At 39.9% G+C, this 8,608-nt stretch overlaps 1 protein-coding gene across 1 annotated transcript in view; it reads left to right on the plus strand.

Moving 5' to 3' along the window:
* The window catches only part of LOC136144261 (ATP-binding cassette sub-family C member 4-like), a 160,961-nt gene extending 155,565 nt beyond the window's left edge, over nucleotides 1–5,396 (plus strand). Inside the window, exon 31 of the mRNA XM_065902010.1 lies at nucleotides 4,957–5,396. The gene's annotated coding sequence lies outside the window, so the exon portion shown is untranslated. The remainder of the gene's footprint in view (nucleotides 1–4,956) is intronic.
* Nucleotides 5,397–8,608: the final 3,212 nt, after the last annotated feature.

Consider the following 8,608-nt stretch of genomic DNA (forward strand, 5'->3'; position numbering starts at 1 on the left):
AACAGAATGGGAAATACTAGAGATCTCTTCAAAAAAATTAGAAATACTAAGGGAACATTTCATGCAAAGATCAGTACAACAAAGTACAGAAATGATATGGATCTAACAGAAGCAGAAGATATTAAGAAGAGGTGGCAAGAATACACAGAAGAACTATACAAAAAATATATTCATAACCCAGATAATCATGATGGTGTGATCACTCACCTAGAGCCAGATATCCTGGAATGCAAAGTCGAATGGACCATAGGAAGCATCAGTACAAACAAAGCTAGTGGAGGTGATGGAATTCCAGTTGAGCTATTTCAAATCCTCAAAGATGATGCTGTGAAAGTGCTGCACTCAATATGCCAGCAAACTTGGAAAACTTAACAGTGACCACAAGACTGGCAAAGGTCAGTTTTCATTTCAATCCCTAAGAAAGGCAATGCCAAAGAATGCTAAAACTACTGCACAATTGCACTCATCTCACACTCTCAAATGCCCCAAATTCTCCAAGCCAGGTTTCAACAGTACGTGAACCATGAACTTCCAAATGTTCAAGCGGGATTTAGAAAAGGCAGAGGAACCAGAAATCAAATTGCCAACATCTGTTGGATCATTAAAAAAGCAAGAGAATTTCAGGAAAACATCTACTTCTGCTTTATTGACTATGCCAAAGCCTTTGACAGTGTGGATCACAACAAACTGTGGAAAATCCTTCAAATGATGGGAATACCACTCCTCTTGACCTGCCTCCTGAGAAATCTGTATGCAGGTCAGGAACCATTAGCTAGAATTGGACATGGAACAACTGGCTGGTTCCAATTTGGGAAAGGAGTACATCAAGGCTGTATATTGTCACCCTGATTATTTAACTTATATGCAGAGTGCATCATGAGAAATGCTGGTCTGGATGAAGTACAAGCTGGTATCAAGATTGCTGGGAGAAATATCAGTAACCTCGGATATGCAGATGATGTCACCCTCATGGCAGAAAGTGAAGAAGAACTAAAGAGCCTCTTGATGAAAGTGAAAGAGGAGAGTGAAAAAGTTGGCTTAAAATTCAACATTCAGGAAACTAAGATCATGGCATCTGGTCCCATCACTTCATGGCAAATAAATGGGGAAACAGTGGATACAGTGGCAGGCTTTATTAATTTATTTATTTATTTTGACTTCACAATCACTGCAAATGGTGACTGCAGCCATGAAATTAAAAGACACTTGCTCTTTGGAAGGAAAGTTATGACCAACCTAGACAGCATATTAAAAAGCAGAGACATTGTTTTACCAAGAAAGGTCCATCTAGTTAAAGCTATGGCTTTTCCAGGAGTCATGTATGGATGTGAGAGTTGGACTATAAAGAAAACTGAGCACCAAAGAATTGATGTTTTTGAACTGTGGTGTTGGAGAAGACTCTTGAGAGTTCCTTGGACTGCAAGGACATCCAACAAGTCCATCCCAAAAGAGATCAGTCCTGGGTGTCCTTTGGAAGGACTGATTTTGAAGCTGAAACTCCAGTACTTTGGCCACCTGATGCAAAGAGCTGACTCATTTGAAAAGACCCTGATGCTGGGAATGATTGAAGGCAGGAGGAGAAGGGGATGGCAGAGATGGTTGGATGGCATCAGCGGCTTGATGGACATGAGTTTGAGTAGGCTCTGGGAGTTGGTGATGGACAGGAAAGCCTGGTGTACTGCAGTTCATGGGGTTGCAAAGAGTAAGACAGGACTGAGCAACTGAACTGAACTGATACAAATTTTAAAAGAGTTGTCTTTTAAAATTCTGTGTTGCCATATAGGATACCTGGTTCTACCTGAACTTAACTTTCTCAAACCTTGAGCTAACCAATGCATTTTTCTTATGGAAATGTTTGTCTTAAGCTGTATTAATGAACTATGTATTTATCCTATATTCTGTCTTCAAGTATGTTTCCCCTAAGACTCAGAATGGACTTGAAAAACCATATGTTTTACTCATGCAAATATTCTCTTAAGCTATGTCAGTGAGACTGTATTTGCTTAGAAGCCTGCCTTTCTTCAAGATTCATGTCAATAATTTTATGGCCAGGGTCAACTCATCTTGTGCCAGTGTTGTCTCAAAATGCAAGTTGATTGTGAAGGGCCTGGTACCAGTCTCTGAATTTTGAGATATTTCCTTTCTCTAATTAGCAGACTGCCAGTAGTTATATGGATCTTCCCTGTAGCTCAAATGGTAAGGAATCTGCCTGCAATGCAGGAGACCTGGGTTAGATCCCTGGGTCAGAAAGATCCTCTGGAGAAGGGAATGACCACCCACTCCAGTATTCTTGTCTGAAGAATCCCATGGTTAGAGAAGCCTAGTGGGCCACAGTCCATGTGGTTGCAAGGAGATGGACATGACTGAGTGACTAACACTACTACTAGTAGTAGCTATATAACATCCACCTAACAGGGAGGCCTGGAATGCTGCACTTCATGGGGTCGCAAAGAGTTGGACACAACTGAGCGACTGAACTGACTGAACGGAACTGAAAGACTAGCAGGGAGCACTCTTTCTGCCCTCTTCTGATGTCTATGTCAGAAGCTTTCTCTATCTTTTTATACTTTAATAAAACTTTATTACACAAAATCTCTGAGTGATCAGGCCTCATCACTGGCCCCAAATTTAATTCTTCCCCTCTGGAAGCCAAGACTCATGGCATCTTTTGTGGTTCAGCAACAGCCTTTCAGAGGGGACACAGTTCAGCTCCAAGAATAAATGCCTGCCATCCATTCTGTTCTGTGATGAAGCAGACCTGGTTGAGGTTTTTTTTAAGTTTCTTTGTTCCAAGTGTGTAACAGAGGTGTCATGTTGTCTATTTGTGAAATCACCTAATACAGCCCAGCAGTTATAAAATTCTCATACCCTAGCTCTAGGAGCCTGGTCCAGTTGGATAGATGGAGGAGGCACTTAGCATCCACGTGGCCTTGTGTCCCCCAAAGTCTCTGAGCCTCAGGTCCTCACCTGTGTGTAGAGCAGGATTACAGCCCTGCTGTTTTCTTCACGTTTATCACAGGGATAAGATGAGAGAGCAGAGGCTTAAGTGTTTTAAGAATATTGAGTGTTTTACAGCATAAAAGTGGGATCATTTTGTAAAAGGCTGTAGGTAGAAACCTTGCCTCCCAATATTAAACAAATATACCCATAGTTCTTCTAGGTCACTTTAGAGACTCTAAATCAGGGGTCCCCAATGGCTGAAGATCCTTTGCAGTATTCAGTTCAGGTATTTCAGACCATGAAGCAAAGTCCTTTTCAGTTAAAAGTTGCTATAAATAATATTTTCTTTATTGAGAAGGGTTATGGAGAAAGGAACCAGATGATTTTGGAAAGAATATTAAGCAGTAGAAAATGAAATGAATTTTTGTTTGTTCCTTTAACTGTTTTTAGTTTCACCAAAAATGTACGTAAGTATATAATCACCAAATATGTTTAGCTTAATAAAATGGAGGAGGGTGATGATATGCAATTAACCCCCCCCCCCACTCCCACCAAAGGCTTTATTTTTAAGTGCTTCCATTACAATGGAAATGACCTCAGATTTCAGCCAGTGGGCCCAAGCATTCTTGGAGGGTTTATTTTTCTCCTTAAGTGACATTTAAATATATAACATTTCATATGCAGAGCTGTTTTGGGGGTAGCAGGTTATGTTAGCAACAAGAGAATAAGAAAGTGCACTTACTGTGAAGGTAGGTGTCCTAGTGCTTTTCTGTTTCGTGTGTGAAGTTCATTCTCTCTCATGATAACTTTGTTTACAGCACCCACAAATGCACTTGCAGTCAGGTTTTATAAAAGAGATCTGGAATCATATGTCTAAGCAACCCTGTTTGTGACATGAGTCAACCTCTGATAGATGACATATTTTCTGTTTTAAAGACTGAAATGAAACTTTTTACATTCTTCTTTGAGGATAAAGAGTTACACTTGAAGTTGTTTTTTGCCCAAACACATTCAGAGATAAGGCTTCACAAGCCCTGACATTATTTTATTTTGTTATGTTCATCTGTAAGGAACCGGTATACAACACAGCTACTAAAAACTGATGATTGTGTAACTTGACAGCACTTCATTTCCTTTGTGTTCTGATTATCCACTGAGAAAACCTATATCTCTTCCAGTTCAGCTAGAATTTGGTAGAATTCAATAGCTCAAAGGTCTGGCAAAGATCTATCCTATTATTGGGTATCATCTTATATTTTAGGAAGTCTCTTGGTTGAGTCATTGTTAAGGCATTTCATTCTCTTTTCATTCTTGGGATCCACTGTCCACAGGTCACATCTCTATAGGCCCTATAACTGCTTTGCCACACAGATTAAACACCAGGATATTTCATACGCATATGCCAGTGTTTCAGTGCCTGTCAATCAGTTTATAAAGTATAAAGATAACAACCTGATATTAACATCCAACGGAGGAGACAATGGCAACCCACTCCAGTACTCTTTCCTGGAAAAGCCCATGGACGGAGGAGCCTGGTGGGCTTGCGTCTATGCAGTCGCAGAGTCGGACACGACTAAAGCAACTTAGCAGAAGCAGCAGCAGCAGCAGCAGCAGCATTAACATTCAAATCTGTTTTGCTCCTTTTATGTGTGAAAATGGCAAACCCTGTTCAGATGCTAGATTTCCTATCCTCTTTGTTACTCTGTTTTTAATTTATTTCAGGGAATAAAATGATTTTGCTTATCAATTTACTGTAGTGATAAAGCATATCTGTGAATCAGAATGACCAGAAATTTAGTAGATCTACAGGTTATTTGGCATTACATCCAGCCCCACTGAGGGTTTTAATGGGGCTACTTCCTCCATAGAATAAATACAGCCCTGGTTTTTTTTAAAACTGTGCCTCCAATAGTGATATGATTGCTTCACATGAAGAAGGAAACCTAGAAATGTGATGCCTTAGGAGGAGGACTTTAAAACTTTTAAACATGTCGTTTTTGTCTTTTTCTCCCTCAGGTGTACTTCAAAACGAGATAGCCAGATATTACTCACAGTGACCTTGTGGTCATGAATGTTTCCAGTGGACAGCCCTCAGCCTTCACAATTTTTGCGTCAATACTGTGATTCTACCATGAGTTCATGTCTATTCCAAAGGCTTTTTTCCAATAGGTTTTGCACTCCATAAACTATATTCTACTTTTTTTACACCAGCAACACATATTTACACATTACAAGATGTTAGTTCTTCAACTTCACTCAATGATTTCAAGCTCTTGAAAAAGGATTTATTATGTTTATTTAAATATTATATTACTCACTTTCTTATCCAAATCAGAGGTGCAGGCCACCAATAAAAACTGTCTCCCAGGTTTTGTGTCTTAAGAGACTTCAGAGCTAAACTCATTTTCCAAGATTTGAGACAAAGTTGTCACAGATTTTTTTTTACTGTTCCCAGAATTACATATTACTTTCCAATTATATCAGGGATTATGTTTACTTGAAGACTGTGTGAAGCCGCTGTTTTGTGTTACCACTTCCATTAACATTTCTAAGATCCATTTTTCCACCAAAAGACCTCTGGTTAAAATTCTACAGAGAAAACTGATAGGAAGAACTTATAATATACTATAATTTAAGTAACAACAACAAAAAATAGATATATGGTTAAATACAGAAGGACAATATTATATGTTCTAAAAGAGAAGGAAGAGAAATGCTTTCTCAAAATAGGAGCCCTTCTAGGGATTTGCTAATGGAGGACAGATGTGTGCTAGACTGTCTTCTAAATAGAGGATTTTAGTTTTTTTTATATTACAAATTGTGGTAAAGTATATATAACATAAAATTTACCATATAACCATTTTTAGTCACACAATCCAGTGGCATTAATCACATTCACAGTGTTGTGCAGCCACATTGTCTGGGTAACTTTTGGTAATTATGTCTTTCCCATTCAGTGTGTTATTTCTGCAGAGTCAATTTGATAAGTTTCATTTTTCTAGGAGGAATCTGTTTCCTGTGAATTTTAAGCTTGATTGACAGATTTATTCACAATATCTTATATGTTTAATATCTGCAGCATCTCTGTGTTCTTTTGGCTTTATAATTTTCTTTTAACCTTCTTTTCTATGAATAATCTTGCCTAACTTTTTCCTGTTTTCAAACAATTCAACTTTTTGCTTGATTGATGCTCTTTTCTTCCCTAGTTCATCATATCATTATTTCTTTCCTTCAACTTTTTCTTAACATTGAGGTTTCTCCTCTAAATTCTTAAATTAAAAAGAGATTAGTAATGTCATCATTTTTCTAATATAAGTACATAAAGCTGACTTTTCCCCTAAGATCTACTTTAGCTGAAACCTGCAACTTTGGTTTCGCTTTTGGTACTCATCACCGTCAAAAGCCATAGTATTATGTATTTTCTAATTCCTAATTTAATTCATTAACTATATATTTTACCCATGGGCTATTCATAAGTATAATGTTCTCTAAATTCCAAATGCTAATGGATTTTTTCTTTTAGATTGAACCATGTAGAACTGCTAACATTCAGTCTTTTCATGAGCTATAAAGTGGCACTTTCATATGGTTCAACATATAATTGTCTTTTGTTATCAATATGTAACTTAATTTCATTTGGTCAGACAACATTAGATTGTGAATTTTAAACCAAAGGTAACCACATTCACATTAAAGGTTCTTGTTTCTACCATTTTGTGTTGTATTGGGAGTTTTTAAAATGTTAACGCTTAATGTTAAAATGTTAACTGGTACATGTGTAACCAGTAATTTTCAATAAAAATCCTCCCCAAAAACTGGAATGTTTTCTGATACGTGTTGCAGGCTGGTTCTCTGGGATGCAGACTCGGAAGGAGTTTAGTGCTGGGGTTGCCCTTGGGGTCAAATCTGTGGAATCAGGAGTGAAGAAACAGGGTAAGGCAGAGAGAAGGATCAAGCGGGATCAGTGGCCAGACGACCTGAGCTGACCCCATGGGAGTTTGGAGTGGCGATGGCCCTTCAGGGTTGTCCTGACACATCCAGTGACCAGGCCTTTATACCTCCACCCGGATGGGTCACTGCACACAGGCTGCCCCCAGAGGGGCTGGTGGTTTAAGGCTGCCCACTGACAGTGCTTACAGCTGCTGGACAATGAATCCCTGAAGGGAGGTCAGGACAGCACGTCCCCATGTCCCCCCTGGGCATGTATCACAGCACCAGAGGTGGGTAATGAGGGTGTACTGCGGGGGAGACTCTTGATGACTGATGTTTAAGTCAAAATGATGACTCAGGGATTCTCCTCAATACCCTCTGGTCTAAAAAATAGAGGAGAAGGTCCATGTAGGGGAAATATCCCCATTCTCCAGGGTCAGCCCAGTTGTCACCTCTTCTAGGAAGTCACAGAAGATCAGTCATCATCCTAGGTAACTTGGATTTGTGTTACCCTGAGCCCCTCTCATGTTAAACTGAACCACATTTGGTTAGAGTCCATTGTCACCTGTCAGGAAGCTTTTAACAAGAGGCTTCCTGTGTGCTGTTTTGGATCTGTCAGGAACCCTCTGGCCCTTATTGATTCCTGAATATTCAGGAATTAAGAGGAGAGGCACGCCTTGCCTTTCCCGGGGCTGAGGAATCCAGGCATTTCTCATTAGAGTGATAAGTACCCTCTTCCTTTTTATGAGCCATATGGTAAAAGGTGATTGTTTGCAACTCTTTCTTTGATAAGGATCATCTTATGTTTTGTAAGTCTGGAATTTTAATCTTCATCTTTGCTGAGAATAACCACTTGGTGAGACAGTGTATATGCCCATGCCATGTTGATTAAAACACCTTTGTTCCATCAGAGCTTTGGTCCCCATGTCTTTCTTTCTTTCTATTCCTTCTTTCCATCTTTCTCTCTCTCTCTATTTCTGGCTAATTCCTTGGAACACGGAGGCCTGCTGAGCTCACCTTCTTGCCCGGGCTTCTAAGACCCTCTCGAGAAGGCACACTGCGCCTTCACCCACTCGAGAGGGCACCTGGTGCCTACGTGCAGAGCGCGAGCCCTAAGAACAATACTCTAATGGCTTTCCGCGTAAACCAGGGGATATCAGTCTCTTTCTCTCTCACTCTCTGGGCCACCAGGTTCTGGTCCATTAAAGGACCAACAAGCGCTATCAGCCTCTTTCTCTCTCTTACTTTCTTATCATCGACTCCGGACCACCAGGTTCCGGTCCATTAAAGGACCAACAGTCACCATCTTGAGATACTTTATTTTTAAACAAGGGGTCTGTTCTTTCTGTTGTGCGTGTGGCCTGCCCTGACTGTGAGTGTTCACATGTGGTCTTTTTCTCACTAGACTGAGAAAAAGTCTTGAAACTGTGCCTTGTTCACTGTTTAATTATGTCTTCCAGCAGAGTATCTGTACATAGAGGGTGCTCAGTAAATGTTTGTGGAATGAACAAATGATGACTGAGAGCAAACCTTCCTTCTCGACTTTGTGACTTTGAGATACTAAGAGGTAGCCTGGGATAACAGAAAGTCCTAGTTTTGGAGTCAGTCACACTGGTCCGTCCTTTCTCTACTACTCACTAGCAGTGTGGGTGTGGGAAAGCAGTAACCAGCCAGGACATTAGAATGGTACCATCCTTGACAAAATAGGCTCTGGACATCCTACAGTCACATAGTCTTA

Source organism: Muntiacus reevesi, chromosome 11 (genome assembly GCF_963930625.1).
Source record: "Muntiacus reevesi chromosome 11, mMunRee1.1, whole genome shotgun sequence".
In the NCBI taxonomy this organism is placed as follows: Eukaryota; Metazoa; Chordata; class Mammalia; order Artiodactyla; family Cervidae; genus Muntiacus; species Muntiacus reevesi.